The sequence below is a fragment of the Ursus arctos genome, unplaced genomic scaffold (genome assembly GCF_023065955.2).
Source record: "Ursus arctos isolate Adak ecotype North America unplaced genomic scaffold, UrsArc2.0 scaffold_2, whole genome shotgun sequence".
Taxonomy (NCBI): domain Eukaryota; kingdom Metazoa; phylum Chordata; class Mammalia; order Carnivora; family Ursidae; genus Ursus; species Ursus arctos.
In genome coordinates, this window is record NW_026622874.1 from 57,826,449 (window position 1) to 57,849,386 (window position 22,938).

At 47.2% G+C, this 22,938-nt stretch overlaps 1 protein-coding gene and 1 long non-coding RNA gene across 4 annotated transcripts in view; one reads left to right on the plus strand and one right to left on the minus strand.

Annotated features, from left to right (window-relative positions):
* The window catches only part of PBX1 (PBX homeobox 1), a 281,408-nt gene that overhangs the window by 66,313 nt on the left and 192,157 nt on the right, over positions 1-22,938 (minus strand). The window lies entirely within an intron of this gene.
* LOC130544327 (uncharacterized) lies at positions 3,482-6,299 on the plus strand. Its single transcript, XR_008960529.1, has 2 exons — positions 3,482-3,734; positions 4,060-6,299. It is a non-coding gene; the product is annotated as an uncharacterized LOC130544327 (long non-coding RNA).

Here is a 22,938-nt window from a genome sequence, read left to right on the forward strand (position 1 = left end):
CCAGGAGGTGCAAGCTTCTCTCTACAACGGTAGTTTCTAAAAGAGGGGACCGCTGAGAAAAGTGAGAGAAACGTCTCAATATTCTCCTGCCTTAAGATGAGACGTCCCAAACACATTCTCTGCTCCGTTGCAAGTGCTAATACACAACAGATTTCCTTGCCCCTCGTATTTTCATATCCCCAGAATGTGTGAGGGTGGGCCCAGGGCTCTCTTCCCTGAGCTCCACAGCACGGTACAAAGGAAGAACACTGGTACAAACCTAGGTACGGACTCCCCCCCGGGGACCCGGCCTCCCTGAAGCTCAGGGGGGACCCGGCCTCCCTGAAGCTCAGTGTCCTTATCACCCAACAGTCAATAATAATACCAACCGACCATAACCCTTGTTAAAGATGAAATGAGGTCATTTTTATAAAAGCACATGTCTGTGTTTAGTAACAGGTAGGTTTTCGACTGTGGGTTAAAACCTAAATCAATCCCATTGGAAAAGGTCCCTTTGGGAAGAATAAGAAAGCATGACAGATTTGCAATTGAGAGTTTGGTTTCCGTATCTCAGGAATCAGCAACCCAGAAGGAACCAGGATAAGTCAATGAGTGTAGAGATATACACACATCCGTGCTCTCTATCTCACTGTCCGGGATTTCCAGGCAGGCTCATACTCACACCATCACAGGCCAAGACACTGATCTTCAGCCAACAGAATAAATTCCAAACGTCTGTCCTCATTCCCCCTCTTCATGTTGCTTTATTACTGTTCTTCTCCCAAGCACATTAAGAATCCAGCTTCCTCTAAAGCCTGAAGTGTCCCCGCTACACAGAGCTCCTGACTTCAGTCCTCCTAAGTCGGGAACCATCGAGTCTGCCTGACCTGGCAGAGCTCACTCGGGAAGCCTCGGTCCTTCTAGAGGCACAAACACCCTTCTGGGAACCACTTAGCTCTGATGCTGTCTCAGCGTGTGTCCGACAAGCTAGCCTCGGGAAGCCTCGGTCCTTCTAGAGGCACAAACAGCCTTCTGGGGACCCCTTAGCTCTGATGCTGTCTCAGCGTGTGTCCGACAAGCTAGCCTGTAAGTCATGTTTCAGATAACTGCTTCCCATTGCCATTAAAAAACATATAACCAAAGAGAGTAAAGACTCTATTCACAATCAAGGTTTGAGCAAGCACGTTTCAGTTTCAAATTTTGGGTGGGATTCAGAACTCACAATCATCCTTCTCTGCTGGGGCATCCTTTGAAACCCCACACTCAAAATGTTAAAATAACCGGATGTTGCCACATTTCTATCACGTGTGGTCTTACCATCTTGACATCATTTCACTGTCTTAGGACCACAAATGCTTTTTTGGTTCCTGGTGACAAGTAGGATTTTCTTGCCTGTATTTACAAACTCAATCATGGCAGAACTATTTTTTTTTTTTCTCCAACCTTCCAAACAATTTTATCAGAATTTAGTTTGAAATGAAGAACATTCTGTTCTCACACAGAATCCTTCCCAGTTTTGGAGAACCACAGAATAATTCAAAGGCCGGGTTCCTAACGCAATGTGCTACTGACCTTAAGGGGCCTTTACACAAGATAATGATTATTCAGTCTTAACCCACTCCGTGATTATTTCCAACTCCACCAATCATAGAAGACTAGTACTAACAGTATGCCCTTGCCCTGCTGGGGTCAGCCCCCACCTCTCCCAGATGGACACCAACGACAGAGGTGTATGCCCCAAGGACAACCAGAACACAACATCACGGGTGACAAACAGCAGATTCCAGCAGGGTAGACACAGGGTCTGGACTCAAGAAACAAGGTACAACAGGGGCGCCTGGGTGACTCAGTTGGCTGGGTGTCCAACTCTTGATTTTAGCTCAGGTCATGATCTCAAGGGTCGTGGAATAGAGCCCTGCATTGGGCTCCATGCTCGGTGGGGAATCTGCTTGGGATTCTTTCTACTTTTTCTCTCTCTGCCCCTCTCCCTACTCATTCTTTCTCCCTAAAATAAATAAATAAATTTTTTAAAAAAGAGGGGTGCCTGGGTAGCTCAGTTGGTTAAGCATCTGACTCTTGGTTTGGGCTCAGGTTGTGATCTTAGGGTCATGAGACTGAACCCTGGGTCAGGCTCCGTGCTCAGTACAGAGTGGGCTTGGGATTTTCTCCATCTCCCTCTGCCTCTCCCCTTCTCCCCCAAGAGGAAAGACACTTTCCAGCTTCCCTTGCAGCTAGATGTGGTCATGTCTTAGGTGACAAAATTCTAGTGATAAATGAGTTGAGGTAGGATATAAAACTTCTAGAAATGTCCTTAAAAAGAAGAAATGTCTTTCTCATCCGTCTCTCTGTTCCTTCTGTTAGCTAGAACATGAATATAATGGCTGGAGCTCTAGCAGCCACTTTGAGCCATGAATTGGCCAGAGAATGGAAGTCACATTAGGAAGAGAAACCAGATAGAAGTTATCACACTCTAGAGACTAGTCTGGATGGTCACCTTTGGACTACACAAAAACAAGGAGAAATAAATTTGTATTTTGTTTAAGTTAGTTATTTTGGGGTTTTGGAGTTTTTGTTTGTTTTTGGCAGCCTAGCCAATCCAAGCTATTAAGGAGGAGGAGGAAGAGGAATGGGAGGAAGAGGAGAAGGAGGAGGAACAACTCTGCAAGGCAGAGTGATTTCATGTTGGTTGTGTATTAGAGAGGTAATTATAAAGTAGCAGATTTAAGAACTAGAAGCAAGTCACATAAAAACCTGAGTAGATACTGGGGAGAACTTCTTCCTGCAAAAGGAGAAGGTTTACAACAGATAGAAAGAGGGCTGATCATTAGACAGCCTCTCTGAGAACTGCCCTGGCTAATGAGAAGAGGTGGGAGACGATCCGGGAAGTCTGGGGCGAAGGAGCAGGGGGAAGGAGGTGCCTCCGAGTCATGGTGTTGGGGTCCTGCAGCCTAAACTGGGGAAGACGGGGTGGGTGGCCAGCCGAGGGCATTCTGCTGCCTCCGTGAGGAAGAGGGCGAAGGGAGCGTTCTGTCTTGACCAGAGGAAAGCTAAGGCTGACTAAAAGGTAAACCTGGAGGCAAATTTGGGAGCAGGACCATTACGCGAGACTGAAGTCTAACAAATTCCTTTCAGCTGCTGTAACTTGCCCGCCTGTATACAGCAGCATGTACTGGGACATTTCCTTATGCGATAGTAAAATAATGTTTGCCTTCTAACCAGCCTGCTGAATCTGTCAGTTCCAGAGGACCAGAACAGGGGCACGGGAGAAGGGAAAGGGAAATCCTAAAGCAGCCTACTTAGAGAAGACATCACCTCCGCTCACTTCGTTGGTAGCAGAAATGCCGCAGCTGAAGGACACCGGGTCTATTTATGGGAGCCCCAGGTCCATTTCAAAACACATGCCAATTAGCTTTCCTTTTTCCATGACCACAGACAACACCTGTGACCCCAGACAGCCATCTCACAAATGCATACAAGGTCAGGCAGGGTCCTTCAGGGAGAGTATACAGATGATCCATCACTGCTCATTACAAAAACCACCCCAAGCACATGCCTTGCTGCTAATGAGTCACCCGTGCCGTCCTCAGACACGCGGAGCTGCAGAATCCACAGGCAAACAGGCTGCATGAGAAGCGGGAGGATTTGATGCATCTTGAAACTTTCCAAGTAGCCTCTGGAAGCACGAAGGCTTGAGTGACGGGGAAGATCAGATGGCAGACTGGATGCTGTGTCTCGATTCTCCTCCTGGGCAAGAGGTGCTGAGTAAGAAATGCCCGGGGGGTTTGGGGGGTGGCGGAAGGGGGAGGGCGCTTGAGATGATGAGTTCCAGATTGCGAAACATGCCTTCACTAGCCCAGTCACTGGGTAAGAGAGAAACATCTCCCAGGGACCAAGAAGGGTCTTGGCTTAATGTCTTAAGGGAGGCGTGACATTTCTGCTTTGGGGAAGAGTCCACCGAGCCACCATTTCCTACTTCTGCCCTCTCCGCACCTGTGCCTGTCCTCGGGGAACGAGATACGGTGGCTCTGATCTCCCAGCCTGATCTGATCTCCATGGCGCCTCTTCCTCTCCTCCCAACAGGGTCCAAGCCGCTGAACCCTGAATACATAAACACCTGGTGGACAAATGGGCTTCACTTTTTGTGAACTTGAGCGCAAGCATTCAAATTCCATCCTGAACAGGGCTTCTCAGATGCCGATTCCAGTTTCCAGGGGGACATTTTAAGGGAGAAGTAGATTTCAAGTAAATGATTGCAACTTATCGAAAATAATGTGCTACTTAGCGACTGCGGCAAACATCCTGGCAGGCAGCGAGGGAAGCAGCCCTGGAGCAGATGGGAGCGATTAGGCTCCGAGTTTCACATGAGCATTTTGTTGTTGTCTTCACTTGCTTTTCCATTCTGGTAAAATCTGGAAGTCGGGGACAAGAGAGAAGGGTCCTCTGGCCCATCCCATCTCTCAGTGCACTTGAGATGGACCCCCCCCCCCCCGCCCCAAGAGCTCTCACACAGGGGGTGTCTCTCACGGTGGGGAGTTACACTGGCCATCATGACCATCATCATCAAAAAGCATTTAGCACCGCAAGGCGCAAGCTAAATACATCAACGGTTGACAGAGAGACAGATGACAGGCTATCTTAATTTTCCTTTAAAGATCTGCCTCCCTGAGGCTGGGCCTTATTTACTGTGCTTCTTACTATATTTATCTGAAGAGGTGTCTTGTTTTCTCCTCCACTGAGTGAGCCGACATCTCTCTGACCCACAAAATAGCGCTCTCAAGCTTACCCGGTGCACAAGAAGCTCCCCACCTGTTCCAGCTGCCGGACATCAGCATGGCCCTTGTCGGGTTCTGACTGATGGCACTTCCCTGGGCCACAGCTGGCCTCAGGGGAGAGCCCCTAGCAAGCCTTGTCTAAGTCAAGGAGGCCACTGAGGCCCAGAGGGCTGAGTGTGCAGCAAGGGCCCTACAGATCGGGCCCTACAGACCCCACTTCAGCAGAGGTCTTTGCGGGGGGCTCACATCCTCTGGGGTACCAGACATATGGTAATCTTAGAAGCCAAATTTGCTTTTCTCTTTTGGTGTGGCCTGCTTTCCAGCAGCACTCTGCTTGACTCTGCCAAACTGGTCATGTCCACTTATGTTTACTGACAGCCTTACAGCTCCGTTAAAATAAAAACCGCTCAGCCTGCACAAAGTGTTACTGGCCCGCACGATTTCACCAACACTGCCATTCGGACAAGGACCCTGGCTCATCCGCTCTTCATTCAACAAACATACACTTGAGTACCTACTCTCTGCTAAGTCCTGTATTTCCACTGGGGAGGCTCACTCAGAAATAAGTCTGCAGCATCATGGAGGAAAGAGAAGCGCTGGTTAACAACACGAAGTGATGATGGGTAGATGTGTGGACAAAGGGTATGGGAGAACGGAGGAAGCCGATCTTTTCTTATGTGGGAATTAAGCTTTACACAGTAATTTATTAAAAATGGGTTCGGCTGCCTTTATTCTCATATGCATATTCTGGGGTATCATGAAACCTTTTATTCAGATGAGGGAACAGAGGCACAGGGGAGTCAGATGGGCTCCTGGCCACACAATGGGTTATATAGTTGACTTAGGCCTTTCTCCTCCATCACAGCAAAGCTAGTAGCAAGCAAGGGTCCACGCCCTGACATGCTCCCAGGGCTGAACTGCGTTGCCAGGGCCGGAATTAGTGGCCGGCAATTTTCACAGGTTGGACGCCAACACGAATGTTAGTGCTGCCTTTTTTCCCCTGCATGTAATGTCTCTGCTCTCCTGAGCTAGGCCAAACCAAGGAAAACTCCGAACAACACATGCGGCTTTCTCAGCTCCAACACCCTCTACCCTGTTCTGTCTTAAAGTAAACAGTCAAGTCACGGAACTGTTTACACACCAAACCATCACAATTGCAGTTGTGCAAACACTTTTTTTAAAAGCTCGACCTATTTTCACTTCTTGGGACTGAAGATGTGGAGGTGAGATCCCAGCAGCTGCACTGTTGCTCTGTTTGGGAAAGAATGGCACCGGGTTGCTGGTGCAAGACCTTGGTTTTAAGTTTTGATATCACAAGGTCAGAGATGCCTCCAATTCCAGGCTCTGTTCCCAATTTCCAAACCACAGTTCTGGGTCCCCTCGCTGCCTCCATTTACTATCATAATGGCACATGGGCTCAGACAGGTAAGAAGAAAGATAATCTGAAGTCCTCCAGAGAAAGAGGTGCCAGATACCCCTATCAAGCTGCATAATGTATGTATCATGTATATTTCCTTTTCCTAGAGAAAGTAAAGAGGTCTGGACCCATCTCAGCCTATTGTCCTCATCTTCAAACATTATTTTCAACAGGTGATGATGGAACAACATTAGGACAAAAACTTGCTAATTTTAAGATTTCATAAACCAATACAAACTAGGTTGATGTATTTATGTTTCCTCTTTGAGAGAGGATCCCAGGAAACCAACTCTGGTTAAAGACCTAGAGATCTCCAGTTTAGGCAAACATTCAAACAATACTGCTGGTCTTAAAACTCCAGATGCCAGCAACACAGAGGAGATCGGCGAGTCATCCAGCCTCCCGGTGACATGGATGTAAAGAATTACGAACGGAATGAAAAGCAGAGGTTTTCCTAATTTCTCTCTGCCTTGTTGCTACTAGTGCTGTTCTGTGTTTGGTAGGACCCTCGACTCTGAAAACTCTGCTTATGTCCTGTGAGGAAAGTGCTCAGGTTTGGCCCCATGGTCTGAGTCTCTGGGATGCAACACCGCTATTCACTTCTTGACTCTCAAAACATCTGAGATTATTTCAAAGATGCTAAGGTGAATTTCAAAATGTAGTTTTCCTGGACAATTACTCTTTTGAGAGTCAAGCATTTACTCAGCTCATGTGTAGAAGTAAAAAAGGCTTGTACCTCCAACTTCTTTTTTTTTAAAGATTTTATTTATTTATTTGACAGAGAGAGAGAGCACAAGCAGGGGGAGCAGCAGATGGAGAGGGAGAAGCAGACTCCTCGATGAGCAGGGAGCCCGACATGGGGCTCGATCCTGTGTACTTCCATCTTCTGAAGACAGCACACATACTCTATGTCATACCCACCCCCCTACACACAGAACACACAAACACACAACCATAGATCTAGAGAAGATATCCAGTCTTAAGTTTCAGCCACGACTTAGAAACCAAAGCCATACATACAATGATGAGTATACTAAACGCACACATTTATAATCCCTTAAAGAAAATTAATCAACACACATTGAAGAGAATTTTCATTGCTTAAATTAGGCTTAAAGCTTTTCAGTTACTTTTCAGAGCTCTGTTTTTGTTGCCACACCCTCTGTACGGTTCTTTGGATCTTTCCTTGAAATTAATTCAAGTTCAGAAGAAAAATCTTTGAGGGTACAACTCATCTATTTGGAGAATATGCTGGTCTACTGGAGATAAGGATTTCCCTAGAAAAGGGAAGGGAAGGAGAGTGTGGGGGTGAGGGGGGAAGAGGACTAAGAGAGGAAGGTGATGGAGGCAAAGGCAGAAGAAAAGAGGGAGATAAAATAAGTGTCGAGATGTCTGCAGATCGAGAAGCATCACACAGACCAGATACCCAGCAGTGAGGACATAACGCAGCAGCCCTTCTGTCTACATCTCACGTCACAGTGTCCTTCCTAACATGCGACTTGGCTCTGCAGTGTTCTGTCCTGCCTGCAGCTCGCTGTGCCCTTTACATCCAAGGAATCCCCATGCCCCTGGGGATTTAGAGTCTGCTTAAAGAGCAAAAAAGAAGGAAAGGTACACGAGAGGGAACGCATGTGCAGAGAGCTGTGTGAAATGATTTGGACTTGCATTCATTCTTGGGTAGGCCCCCTTTACTGAAATATATTAACCGGTTTAGTCATTCATTCATTTTTTTTTTTTTTAAGTATTTATTTGAGAGAGAGAGAGAGTATGTGAGATCATGGGGCGGGGGGCGGGGGCAGAGGGAGAGAGAGTCCTAATTGGACAGGCGAGGCTCGATCCCACAACCCTGAGATCACCACCCGAGCCAAAACCAAGAGTCGGGTACGGTGCCACCCAGGTCAGGTGTCCTTCATTCATTAAGTTAAAAACATCACTCCTTGTGCGCTTACCACATGCCAGGCAGTACAGGTACTGGGGACACAGAAATAAAAGACAAAAGGACTGCCTGAAAGGGATCGATGGTTCCATGGAGAAAGGCAGACTCTCGAGAGGATCGTGAATGCAGAGTAGCGTGGAGGAAGTTTACTCACCAGAACGCCTCTGCTTGGGATCTGTTCGCCATGACGCATGCCGACGTGCATCCTAACTTCCTCACTCCAGTGTAGGCCACCGCATATTCAACTCATGCACAAGCAGGTGCCTACAGCTGCCAGCGCAGAGGCTGACGAGGCCAAGGGCCAGGTGCACACGTCTACCTGTGACCGCGCTGTAGTACTTCCTCCTCACGCCACTGACTCAGTAACCACCGGTAGAACTTAAACACTTCTGAGCCATCATTAAGCACAAGCTCCGCTCTGCATCTGGGGACAGGACGGACCCCCGCCCTTTCCCTGGAGAGCTGCTTTGGTTGGGGGGGAGGGGATTCCCGAGAGCACAGCCAGCATCAGTCACGCCAACTCCACTTGGCAGACAGTCCTAACAAATGCACTTCCTCCCTGTGAAGAGCCCGGGCTTTGTAGGCTGCACCCAAGCCTCAAGCTGCAAGGCCGAGCAGCGATGGGCCTGGAGGGAGAGACAAAGGTGGTTTCAAGGCTTTTGTGGCTTCAAAGAAAACATCTCTGGATGCAAGAAAGCCTTCAAATGGTCTCTGTAGCCATCTCGCCTTGTGGTCGGGCACTCTTGGGTCTGTGGCTGCTGACTTCACTACACACTCAACTTCGCCCGCCATCTTGCTCCCTCCCTCAGCCCCTCCAGACAACACACCACCAAGCAGGTCCTACAAAGCGACGGGGGACGGCAGAGTCTGGGGCAGTGACCTTTCACTCTATGATCTCCGACAGAGAGGCCTGAGGGCAAAAGTCTCAGACTCTTCAAATCTTATCTGGTTCCTTCCGTTCACAGAGCAGAAAAGTAAACAGTGCGCCAGTGGCACAGAGGTGGGGAGCAAAGCAGCTGTAATCAAGACTCCATTTCTCACCCCTCCCAGATCTGAGGTGAAGCCTGATACCCCTGACCCCGACGCCAGCTTACTCAGTGCAGGAAAGCACAGACTCCAACCAGCAATAATTCCACATATAAACAACTCTTGCTAGGCATGAGGCACACACCAGACAGTAATCAGCTTATCTAATAGAACAGGCCTCTTTTCCTAACGCAAAGGAGGATTAGCAGGCTTGAATTACAGCCGTGAAGTGTAATCAAGCCCTGATCGACACTGGCACAGGACACTGTATATTCCTGCTGGGCCACGGGTTACTGGCACAATGTGGTGTACCTACAGGGGACAAACAGGAAATGCTTGCGATGGTAATTACACTGGGAGATAGCAAGTGAGAAATGGGGAAAAGCCAGTCTTCTGGAAGAAACATGAGATCCTAACTGATGCCCACGTCCCTCTTCTACCACGTCCAGCCTTCGGAAAGTCTCCAAGTGGCTGTCTCTGAGCAGATTTTTCAGGTCCGTTAAAAATGTAACAGCCCCTAAATCATAACAACTCAGGGTAAACCCCTCCCTTGGTTGGCCGCAGATGCAACTTCACCAGAGTCTGTGGCACAGAGCCCACGGCCTCTTACCACAGTGACCGCTCGGAAATCCAAGCAAATAAATGTAAGAATTCTATCCTCACCTTAAGGATGCCAAACCAACCCAAACCAGATAGGAGCTGCCTTTTCTATCTCCCCAACGGAGACTTTTCATCATACCGGAGAGCCAGCACTTGATGATATGAAGAGGTATGAAGAGGTCTTCACTGAATCAGTTCTGTGAAAGCAGGCACCATTCCTTCTGAAATTTTTGAAGCTTCCCAAAGGACCTTGCTTGAAAAGGAACGCATATTTGGTTTATTTTCTCTTGGTCTGCCGTTTCTTCACAACGGACTTTGCCGGACATGCTCTGCACAGAAGCCCCGTACATAAGGCAAGTCAACAACCCATTAGCCTTCTCCTCTAAAGAATAAATAATCACAGGGTCTTTGAAATGGAAATTCCTCATCTTTTGACACCTCTCTCTCTGCTGTTCATAGTTCTTAAAGTTCAAAGAATCCAAAATGGATACAACACTTTAGGGAACTGGCTGCCCTTAACGTGGAACTATGGGGGAAAGGGCCTTGCTGGCTTCCCGGAGTCCTGGACCCAGTTCTGGAGGCAGATCCGTTGTGCTGACACTGCAAATTTGCTGCTCACCTGCCCATGGTTCCCCAGGGCCCTGCCACACTTGCTTCTCCTCAGTTGACTCTCACCTCAGCTAATTCTTTCCCAGACCTGCTTCTCCATGCCTTTCCAACTCCTAATTCTTTCCAGAACACTCAGCAGGTGTCTCAAGGTGACATGACTCCCCTCTAGAGATAATCCACGGGTTCAGCAAATGATGTGCCCTACCAGCCCCATCCTATCCCCTAAGCCATATACCCCCCAACACACTCTCCACACTTGATCACTCAGTGGACCCCTACGAGAGAGACCGTGGAGATAAAGGTCAGACTCTTCAACAATCCATGAATTCATCTTCTATAACAATTGAATAGACCACAGTAGAGTTGCGATACGCCTAAGATACACTGTGTTAGCAGTGTCTGTCAGCAATGTGGAGCCGAGTGGGCCACCCCATTCTGTCTACAGGGTGCAATCCAACTGCCAAGAGCAGAAGGCAAGAGATGGGGTAGTATCAAGAGAACTGTGTGCTGACTGTCCCCAAGAGCTGGATCAGGGACGGAGAGAGTTCTAGTCAATGAGTGACACGGCGCTGAAGATCCTTGCAGAGGGAGCTTAAAGTTCACGCTAAAGGGCAGCCAAAATAATCTAGTATTCAAAATGTGCCACCAACACAGAGAGGGTGAGTGAGCACCACCACTCTTAGTGGGACAATGTGACCAAATGTAAGAAGGAGCCAAGCTCTACCAGAAATTCCCTCGGTGATGAGTTAAGCTGATCTGACCTACACTGGCTTTGATTGCCAAGGAACAGTTGAGGGCTGGAGCCCAGCACTGGGCGTGGTCGTATCTGGAAAATCAAACACTCGGAGCACAAAGCACCTCTCCCGGGTCTGACTCAGCAGGCCCCTCCCCCTCAGACAGGCCCACACTGACCTCCAGCCAGGCGTGCACTCAGGGGTTGCCTAAATGCTAAGTCCTGCCAGCTCTGCTCAGACTTCCGGCCAGCCCCAGAGGTCATCGCTGGGGCCATCCAACTTGCCTTTCAAACCTCATTCTAATATCTCCACCCCCAAAAAACCATGCAGGGCTGTGACACTGCCCTCCTGAGGTGTAGGGTGTGCAGGGGGAGGGGAGAGGAGCCATCCTCCAAGCCCCAAGTCCAGTTTCTGTTACAGTTCTCCAAACTGGTATGTGATCCTGATAGCAACGGTCACTCTGCACCCCAAGGTGCTAACTAGCACTAGCTGCAAAAGGGGCCTACGCCTTTCCCTTCCAGACCTGCTGGAAGGTTTGTTTTTTTGTTTTTGTTTTTTTAAGATTTATTTATTTATTTGAGAGAAAGAGGGGGAGAGGGAGAGAGGGGTAGAGGGAGAGGGAGAAAGCATCCCAAGCAGACTCCGTGCTGAGAACGGAGCCCGACACGGGGCTCGATCCCATGACCCCAAGATCACAACCGGAGTGGAAACCAAGAGTCCGACGTTCTACCAACGGCACCACTCAGACGCCCCTCTTACAAGTTTTACCCACACACTCTCTGCAAAGCCGTTTCAAATTTATTCCCCTAGCTGACACCTTATACAGCCCCATCACACAAGCGCACTTGTAGAGGGACTTGTCAGAGTGGGTAAATGGGGTTGCCTCTTTGGCTAGGATTTAAAGTGTCTGAAAGGATTTCAAACCATATGCTCTTTTAAATATAGACTTTTTAAAATAAAAAAAAATTTGCATTGCTGAACCCCAAGGTCTAATGGCAACGATTTTTGGTGTAGTGAATCTGTTCTGAATTATACCCTGTGGTGGAAAGGCATTGCTGCTGAACAAATCTTGCCGTCGAGTTTCCAGTCCAGACTCAACTGGATCCTGAGCAGACCTTCGGGGAAGAGCGATCCGGTGCGCTTGTGAGAACAGAGGAGGGGTGCTGCCTGCGTGTTGGCATTGGTGGGGTTTCTTCTGCGCGTGGGGTAGGGTCCAAACTTGAATTCAGCTCTACCTTCCCCTCCACCGATCCGGATCTCGGGTTTCTACATTCCATTCCCCTTCCCTCATGTTCACCCAGCCCCCCTTGCGGCCAGGAGGCCCGGGCTCATCCCAGGCAGACAGGTCTGGCGGGGGCAGATGGGTAATTTTTCCTTTCAGCTTTAATGGCCGCTATTAACAATAAGTCGCCCTGCCCTCCTGATGGCTCAACTTGCAGCTTTTTCTCTGATTGCCTGTGAATAACACTGTGTCACATGAGCTGTGTTTAACAGAGGTGTAATAAATGCCAAAGAAGAAATATTACCCAAAATAAAAACTAGTTTGTCCCTGTGTGGCCAGGATCCCATGACTCACAACAATGCTCATTTTTGCTTCTAGCGCAATTTCCATTTGCATTCCTTTTTTTTTTTTTAAGGGTCTCTGGGGGCTTTAAAAAAGCTGTTTAAGAGAAAAGACAGAAAGACTGTAGTGATCGTCAAGACAAACAAATGCCACGTGCAGACAACAGACAGACTGACTGACAGGGGAACCCTCGGGGCAAAGGGGACAGACAGAGGCAGGTAGACAAGAAATCTGATTACTGAATGTCTTCCTTTGGTGAAAGGCAACGTGCCGTCCCTGGTGTGGTTCAGAACACCAGTTTGACTACCAGGAGCCAGAAATGGGGGTGGGAAGGGAAGGCTGGATACCCCTTCCTCTCAAACACACACACACACACACACATCCCTGGGGCAAGAAAGATATCAAGTTCTCATTTAGTTGCAAGAAAACTCTATTCTCCTTTTGATAATAACCAAAAAAATACTTCTATGTTTTTCAAATAGTAGCTGGTTGGAGCTGTTCCAATCCTGGAGAAAAAAAGCAATAAACACTCAAATCCCCTGGCGGTCCTTTGGTTGAAGACGCTGGTCAAGGAGTATCGCCAATCCTCAAAGTTTTCAGGGAAAAAGAAGGCAGAGGGGCAGGGAGGGTGGAGAGAAGGGCCTCCAGGAATCCTGGGAGAAGCGCATGCCCCTCTTGTGAAAGCTGGCATCTTAAGGCAACAGCGTATAGAGGTACTTCCTTTGCAATTCGCTTTGCCGGAAGGATCAGCCAAATACAAAGGAACAGCGGTCTTTGGAATGAACGCATGCGCACATGCTGCTTGTCCTGGCCGGCGTCCCTCTTTCAGAGGTCACAGACCTCCTCGCCTCCTTCTCTGCACACCTCTCACGCCTGTGTCACGAACACCAGAATCTTCGTTGCACTTTGGAGTAAAAGATTCAAGGGCATCAAAAGACACTGTGATACCAGGGCTCGGCTTCAGAAAGGCACTTTGCTTAAGGAGATTCTCCGAGCTGGCAGCGCCAACTAGCAGAGATGGTGACGGGCTTCAGAGGTTACAGCAAAGAGACGGGCAAACAGAATAATCGCCTGACCAGACCGTCCAGGAGAAGACCCTGGGAAACAGTGGAGTCACATAGATGTGGAATGCCCACAGGCATCGTCTGCAAGACATGTGGACCATGAAGCACGGCAGGAAGAAGGAAGAGGAGGGCTCTACCCTGCCTTGGTCACGAAGGAGGGGAAATGTCCACGAGACTGCGAGGCGGAGGCGTCTGGAGCACAAGAGGCGACCCTGAGCGGTCGTGGGGATTTCACGGTCAAGAGGTGGCTCCAGGCGGAAAATCGCTGGTGTTCCACGGACGTTGATGGACTTGGTCTGCCGCCCTTCAACTTGGTGACCGTGGGCAAGTCACTCCCCTTTCTTTATAGAAAGGGAAGACGGCACTCAGAGGTTCATCGGGTCATTTTTAAAGATCTTGCTGATTAAGACATGTTTCTGGAAAACCATCCATTTTCTACAATGACAGAGCCACTGAGACAGTCTTTGAACAGAGATCTGGACTTCTTTTCTGCTACAGCCCTTTGAGCTCTACCAAGAACTTTCATATTACCTCATCCCCATTATCGCCCTGACCCCCACATCAATCTTCAGAAGTAGATCACAGATACCCATCTTTCAGGAAATTGGCTCAGAGAGGCTCAACTCAGCCCAGGGTTACACAGATCACCCCAGTCCAGTTCTTCCAAGCCCAAGCCCTCTGCACACTGCTGGGCTTCTCTCCTGGTACTCAGAGAAGCAAGGACGGGCTGCGTATGTGCAAGGGGATGCGCGTACTGCTCTCGAGCCCCTCACCTTGTTGTGAGCTGCCTGAAAAGGTAGGGGGGCAAGCAGGTGCAGGCGAGCACAGAGTGTGTGTGGAGATGCACATGGGTGCTGACTCTCCTACAGACTGAAGGAGGTGGGACATCACGGCGGCAACTAGACCCAACTCCCTTTCAGTAATACAGCACCCCTTCACCTATAGGACAGTTACTCATAAATGTAGGAGTAAAAATTTGGCTTATGGTCCACATTTGGCACGTGTTCCCTAGACTGCCCTGGCTTCCTGGTTATGACGATGTTATTTTTATTTGCACAGCACACACAGTGCACCTCATCTGATCCTTACAGACAGACGTGTAGGAGAAGACTAGCTCTGTTAATAAACGACACCGTGAGACTCCATTACAAGAGGGACAGGGAAGAGACTATAACCTACGCCTTCCCCACTTTATCTAGGGGTCTTCTGAGCCTAATGCCCTTGCTTCATACTTTCCTACAGACATGAGTCAGCAGATGGCACCGCTTCGGATGTCAAAGGGAATGTGTCTTCTTCCGAGCTCTGTAGGGGCCAGGAAATGACAAGCACCCAGGGTGCAGATCCATGATTTGGGGCCAGAGTCTCAGTCAACCTCTGTGAGATTCTTCACGATCCCCTCAAAACCTTGAGCCAGCAAATTCAATTTATTTGTGAGGGAATCAAACCACACACACAGACAGCGGCGATGGCCCTGAAGTTTAAATCAATTTGAACAGACTCCACAGAAAAGTATCCACATCTCACACAAATAGGCAAATATTTGGGGTCTGGGGGCAGTGAGGCAGAGTAGGGTGGGCAAGGACAGTACAAAGCAAGGGGAGTTTCTTTCGTGGAAGAGATGATAGGCTTTTCTCAAACTGTACTGGGGGTAACCATTCTACGGGGGGCCATGGGGTTTTACAAGGTAGAAAGGAGATGTGAGCTAGAAATCCAAATCACATTTCAGAAACACTTCAGGGAGCAAAAGCAAAGTTACAAAGCAGTATTCCACCTCCACAAGGACCCAGAGAATAATAACAGCAGGGGCCCCTCCTGATAGCACAGTTCCTACAAGGTCGAGAGGCTGGATGACTTCGCAGGCTCTGTTCCTCTGTCTCTGGCTTCCCGCGCTGGAATTGAGTTGGGAGGGTAATCTGGTGTGTGTGGGGGACATGGGCTTTGGACTTAGAATTCGAGTCCCGTTTACATCACTTACTGGTAGAGAGGCCGTGGGGGACATCTTGGAGCTTGTGTTTTCAACTGTAAAATAAAGTTGGCAGTACTTTCAGTCTGTGGCTTTGGTGGGCCCCTAGTACACGGCTGGTGTGAAATAAACGTTAGGGTTTTTTTTCATGTCCCTTTTGATAGAAGGATTCAAAAAAGCACAAAATTTTGGCTTAGCCTCCCCCAGAATGAGAAAAGTTGTCTTTGTTAAGTGGGCACATCTACTCATGTAAAAAAAGAAAAAAAAAACAACCCCAAACCCAAACATATGGAAAAACAAAAACAAAATCCAAAAAAATACCCCCTCCTTCAGAAGATGCAGAGTTAAACCACATTCTGGTTCAACAACATGAGTCCTTCATTTGAAATCTTGTTCTATTTAAATACCCTGTGGTTTTAGCTGCAATTTCACGTTTTGTTTAATTGTCCAGAGTGGCAGATGTGATTTTTGTGTAAGTTTCTATCCCATCTGTTTTTGTGCCAGAAATACATGTAGAAGGTGCTGGGACTTCTATAGAACGATGGGCCTTATCTCCACTTACAATAATAAACTTACAAACTTGAAACTGAACCAATTCTAAGCTGGCAGTGAGCACGGAAGCCCTGATGTGTGCTCCCTCTCACTTATTCATTCCCTCCTTTGCTCCAAATCAGAATTCTTCAGCAATGACTAATAAAGAGATAGCTTCCCTCATGCAACAGAGAGTTAACACGCTCCTGGTACATTTACCCAAACAGGCAGATGCAAGAAACCACCTCCATCCTGCACCCTGAACCCTGCTTCTTTCCAGCCCCTGCGCGTGCACATGCCTCCTTCCCACTCCCTGTTTAGGGAGGCCCTGATAAGCTTCTAGGGCAGAAGGTATTACTTTGTATCCTAAGCGAAACCTCCAAACAGGGCCAGCCTCATGGATGAGAGGCCCGTGCTGTCATGCAGCGCCCCTTGCTCAGAAGGACCTGCATTTGGTTTAATGCTCTAAGGTCACCATCTTGAAATTCTTTTTTTTTTTTTTTAAGATTTTATTTATTTATTTGACAGAGAGCGCACAAGCACGGGGAGTGACAGGCAGAGGGAGAGGGAGAAGCAGGCTCCCTGCTGAGCAGAGACCCCCCCCCCTCCCCCCATGCAGGGCTTGATCCCAGGATCCCAAGATCATGACCTGAGCTGAAGGCAGACGCTTCACCGACTGAGCCACCCAGGTGTCCCACCATCTTGAAACTCTTAATAATTTTTGAATGTGGGGTTCACATTTTTGTTTTGCACTTGACCCCAACAAACTATATAGTTGGCCCTACGTCAGAATATATTTTCTTATTAAAAACGATTCTGTAAATGGTGATCTGATACAACCAAAACAAGACAAGCATATTATACACAAGGCAGATTTGATCTTACATCAGGTGTCTATGTCTGGGCCTGGGAGTCTAGCTATATTGCACCTGCAGAAAAGGAGAGAGCCACTGCCAGGAGATCAGCATTAGAAGAGACTGCAAAAGAGAAAAGTGGGGGCTGGCAGGGGGGAGGTGGTAAAAGAAAAGGAAAAATTTGGGAATATAACCCATTCAGAAACTGGAACCCATGGAAGGGATACCAGACTCTAGAAAAGCCCTTACTTTTTAGATCCAAACAGGAATCAGAAGACTTGGGATAATGTCAAGTCTCTGCACCCCACTAGCTGGGGGTCCATGAGCAGGTGGGGTGCTGCTTCCCCCAGCCCCGCACCCCTCACGCATTTCCTCTAGAGCCCATCATAGAGCACAGAGGGAGGTGGAGCAGGGCTTGGCCGGTGCCCCTCATCTGTCAGACGAGGGCAACAACGATGACGACGGTGAGGATAATAAGCGTACCTCAATGAGAGAGGCAATGAGGATAAACAAGAGAAGGAAATGCTTTGAAAACCTTGGAGTGCCAGGCCAGGCAGATGTGCCTTCTGTTCCACCTGCAGGATGGTGACACTTTGTTCCTGGCGTCCATCCTCAAACTAGCTAGTCCTCCAAGGTCTTCTCTCCATCCTCCAGCCGGCCGCACGGAGAGTACCCTTGCGGGGCTCTGTTTGACGACGCCTGGGCTCTTCTGCCCCTCCTCTGCTTCTCCAGGTCTTTGAACACAGCACACAGCTCCGTAGTTACTGCTGATACCCCATGAGTCACAGATTTATTAGAAATCGTCGTGACGACCAGTTTACATACTGTTTTCTCATTGCCAAAGGGCAGTTACCCATCCAAGGGGAAGGACCGCACCTTACCCTTCTTTCGCTCTCTTCCAGCATTCGGGACTTTGCTAGGGGCATGGAACGGGTTCATAAATACTTTCTAATTTATTCAAACAAGGTAAGCAGAGTCCGTGAGTTTAGCACATAAAGGCGTTGCTATGATTTCAATAACAATATTTCAAGGGGCATTTCCTACCCCGATAGAAAGAGTTTATTGGACTCACGGTGACACAAGTTTCCATGGCGCCCTAGAAATGGGATGGCTTTATCATCAGACAGACTCAAGTTAAATTCTGATTCCTCCTCCTCTTATTAGCTGTCTGACTCCAGGCTAGTTCACTTCTCAAAGCCCCGGATTGTTTCCTCATCTGTAAACTGGGGGAACCACATTTATCTGGCAGAATTGCTATCAGGTTTAAACGAGTTAACATGTGTAAAGTCATGAGGGGGGTGCTTGGCACACAGAAGGCGTCTGGGAAGTGCTCGCTGCTTTCGCACGGACTCTCACTAGGTAAAATCCATTTTGAACAGTTCGGACTCCATGAAGTATTTGCTTGCTCCTTCCCCAAATCTGCTGCCAGAAGAGAGTCATTATCAGGAGCCAATCACCTTCATGGGTAAAGCTGATCGTTCCCCTTGCCAGGCCCAAATCAGAGCAAAAGTGTCCTGTTTCCTTCCACCAGGAGAGGACATTTAATACCCACTTACTGCACATGGGATAATTGTACGTACACGCATGCACACGCAGACACACACGCACGCACGCACGCGCGCACACACATCCAATGCACCCAAGACAAATTTTTTATTTTTGTTTTATTTTTTTTAAGATTTTATTTATTTATTTGAGAGAGAGAACATGAGCGGGGTGAGGGGCAGAGGAAGAAGCAGACTCCCCAGTGAGCAGGGAGCCCGACACAGGACTTGATCCCACGACCCTGGAATCATGACCTGAGCCGAAGGCAGACGCTTCACTGACTGAGCCACCCAGGTGCCCCCCAAGACAAATTTTTTAAAGATAACATTTAAACTTGCTGGGCAGAGACAAAATCACGGGTGAATTAAGAGCAGAGCTGTATGTATATATGTCTTTATACTGCCCGCCAATTCTTGTCCAGACATTATGTCCATACGTTCCTCAAACCGAGGGTGAAATCAATACCCATATACTCTTGATGACCATATACATAGTTCCAGGCAGAAGCAACTAGGCCAGGAAAGGCCAGGGTGGAGGAAGGGTATTTCAAATCTACAACTACGTGGGTATCTGTCCTTCAGTGCTGCAAAATTCCTTCCCAAAGGAAGAAGACCCATTCACAGAATTATAATTATGACAACTTGACTAACCAAAATAAAAAATAAAAAGCCTTAAATTATAATAACATATTTTTAATAATATTTTTTATTATATTATGTCAGTCACCATACAGTACATCCCTAGTTTTTGATCTAAAGTTCCATGACTGATAACTTGCGTATAACACCCAGTGCACCATGCAATACGTGCCCTCCTTACATCTTTAAGACATAATAGCTTCCATGATGGCAAAGAAACACACTAACCTAAGTATTTCCCATAGGACGGTGAAAAAAGGTCTTGTATCTAACACCACCACTGTGCATCTCAAATTACATTATATGCAGATCTGTGCACCGGTGTTGCCAAGACTAAGTCTTTTCCCACATAGGTGGACGATAGTTATATTGACAGATTCTAATAGAATTATAAAGGCAAACTAAAAGAAAAAAAAACGCGGCTGGAAATGTAACAAAATAAGACAACTAAATTATGGGACCGAACATCTGCGGTCTAAATAAAATATGTGATGGTGCCAGCCGCACCATAAAGTTTCTCCTGACATCCCGAAGAGACCAGCAGTGCTCACTCGTGAGTAATGTGGTCATCCCTCCATCACTGCAACAAAAATATTAGAGCAAGCTACACTGTCAAATATTCTATATGGATTTGTGACCTAAGGAAAATCATATTAAGAGGCTAATGTGATATACCATGTGAAATATTACACACAGATACACACACACACACACAAAATGCTTTCGGTCACAAACATATAGGTGCTCTGTTTTCATCTTAGCCTTTAAAAAATATAAATAAATAAGAGATAGCCAGGGGCCATCAGCACCTGTGAGATGTGTGTGCAGTGTGACTCTGAAGCCCTTGGGGCAGTTGATTCAAATGACAAAGTGCAGAGAGAAGACACCCTATACTCATTCCGCTCATGGACAAGGACTTGAGGGATATTAGGCTACGAAGCAAAAAGTACAGGCCCAAGTACTTAGAAACTGGGGTGTTTTTTTGTTTCCCCCGCCAGAAACAAAGTCAGTAGTAAGAAGCCCTCTCCACTGAGGTCATCTGGAGCATACGGGTTCCTTGACCACTGGCCACAGAATAACCAAGGAGTTGATCCTATAAATCTCTGCAATCCTATAAACCATCCCTTTATGATTTCAGTGGAAGGAACACCAAGGGGCCACGTGGATTTAACAGCTATACTGTTTTTTTTAATTCTGCTAGGAGCACACCAAGTCAACTTTAAGAATTTACACCAAAGCCTGAAGGTCACCCCTATCTCCATCGATTGACTGCCCACAGCAAGATTAGAGTCAGACCCTTGTCAGTCTTGCTGTTGCCCTTCCAAGCACACCACCTGCTCATACGCCTCACCACGAATGCGGTTAGTTACACCACTTTAGCAAACATTCATGAACACAATCAGGATTTGCCTTTGCCTTTAGCAAACAGGTTCTCTGGTATAGTAGGACACCTATGTTCCAAATCAGCTCGAGACAATAAAAAGGACTACCCAGTCTATCTTACCTGGTCGAGGGTCAAGGGATATTTGGGGGCTAAGGCACTCTCACTTCTCTTCTAAACCCAAGTGCAGTGCTATTTCAAAAACTTGCCCAGTCTCCAAGAGATAACTGAGACTTTTCCACCCCGATACCTTTCCAAGACTCTACCTTACAACTAAGAGCGGCTACATCAGTAAGTCCTAGTCAGTGAGATACAAGCAGAAGTTAGCTCGTACTCTAGAAAGTCCTCTTAAAAAGGAGTAAATCCACTCTTCGTCCTCACCCCTTCCTCCATTCTGATGCCTGGAATGCCTACAGATGGCTGGTGCTTTAGCAGCCATACTGGATCACGAGTATGTCAAAAGATTACACCTGTTTTCTGTTTGTTGAAATGGGATGAGTGTGGTTTGCATTACCATTGAGCCTAATCCTAATAGATTCACATTGCATTTGAACTGTGATTGTGGTTAAGTTGTTTAACCTAAGTTTGTTTTCCAATCTGTAAACTAGGAAGAACAAAACACTTCATCAGAGTTATTGTGAGGGTGAAAACAGAGACAATATTTACGAAAAGTACTTTGTACACTGAAAATGATTGTACCAATATTAGTATTCTTGCTATTATTTTTCAGTTTATTTCAAATTACCAGAGAAAGTAGGTCAATGATTGACAAATTAAAGCTAGCTAAAAATAGGAACTCCAATTTCATTTCTCTGGTAAAATTTTTTTTTATTGGCAGAAAGTGAGTTCAAGATAATTAGTTGTAGCAAAGTGACCACAGGTTATTAAATATTTCTAATTGTTGTGTTCCTAGAAAATTGCTGCAAAGACATTATTTTAGTTCCCTGAAAAATATGGAACAATGGCATTTCTAACTCCATTTAGGTCCCAAGTTTTTACCTCTAGCTCACCTTGTATCATTGGGATGACAGAGCTGAGCTGGGAATCAGGGTGGCCTGGGACCCACGGAGGAATCCCTCTGCAGCACACTTCAGAACCAGCTCTTCACCTCCTAGGCCACCTCCAACAAATGTTTTTTTTTATCATAAACCAATATGAAAATGAAGCACACCTTATATTTTAAAGTATGTCGTGTTTCTGAAAAATGTAACTTTCTGTTTTGGGTTACTATTCATTGTTCTCTCTCCAGGAGGCTGGATTCCATTTGACTGAGTAGGAAGAGGAAGGGGAGGCGCTGAGCTGAGGAGTGTTGGAACTTCCAAGGAAAAGAACAGACAGAGTTCCTTAGACACTGCCTCCGCTGACCTGTGCCGACGCAGGGTGTCTCAGCTCCTACTGTCCCATGCTAACACCCGCTCTTCTACGTTGGCGATTTCTCCTGTAGACCCCTTCATCCTTCATCTTAAATGACTTAGAGGGAGGGAGGGAGGTAGCAGGAGATACCGTAGATGGATGCCCCCATTTGACTTTATAAGGGGAGATCCTCCAAGTGAGGGTGGAGAAATAACAGACCTGCAAGAGTAAACGAGGCAGAACTGGCTTCCAACAGCAGGTGAGGGACGCAGGGAAATGTTTTAGCTGTATTTATTTATCTGAGAGAAAGAGAGGGAGGGAGGCAGAGCACAGGGGGGGGGGGGGGACAGAGGGAGGGAGAGAGAGAATCCCAAGCAGATTCCCCGCTGAGCATGGAGACCGATGCCTGGCTCAATCTCACAACCCTGAGATCATGACCTGAGCCGAAATCAAGAGTCAGATGCTTAACTGACTGAGTCACCCAAGCGCCCACACAGAGAAATTTTTTAAAAATCATCTTCATGGAGAAACCACATAATCTGATGAAGTATCAATCAATCAATCAATCAATCAATCAATCCATGTACAAGAAACATGGTCAATGTTTTCCCCCATTCTTTGAAATGACTGGGAGATATGTGAACCAGTCATTCCTCTAGGTAACACTGCACTTGCCCAACACTTAGCACTCATGAACTAGAGGTGGAGGGGAAAACAACTTTACGCTGATCCCAAATAAACACAGCCCGAATAAACAGCCTACTTTACTATTTACCTAAATGTTCATAACACTAATACCCCAAGATAAAAGAATATATTCAATGTTTGTTTTTCAGACTTCCAAAACACACCAAAACGAAGTCTTTGGCACGCACGGGCACACACACACGTGCACGCACGCACACACACACACACTTAAACTACTACTAGTGTCTGATAAATACATGCATACAAGATTACATTCATAAGTTT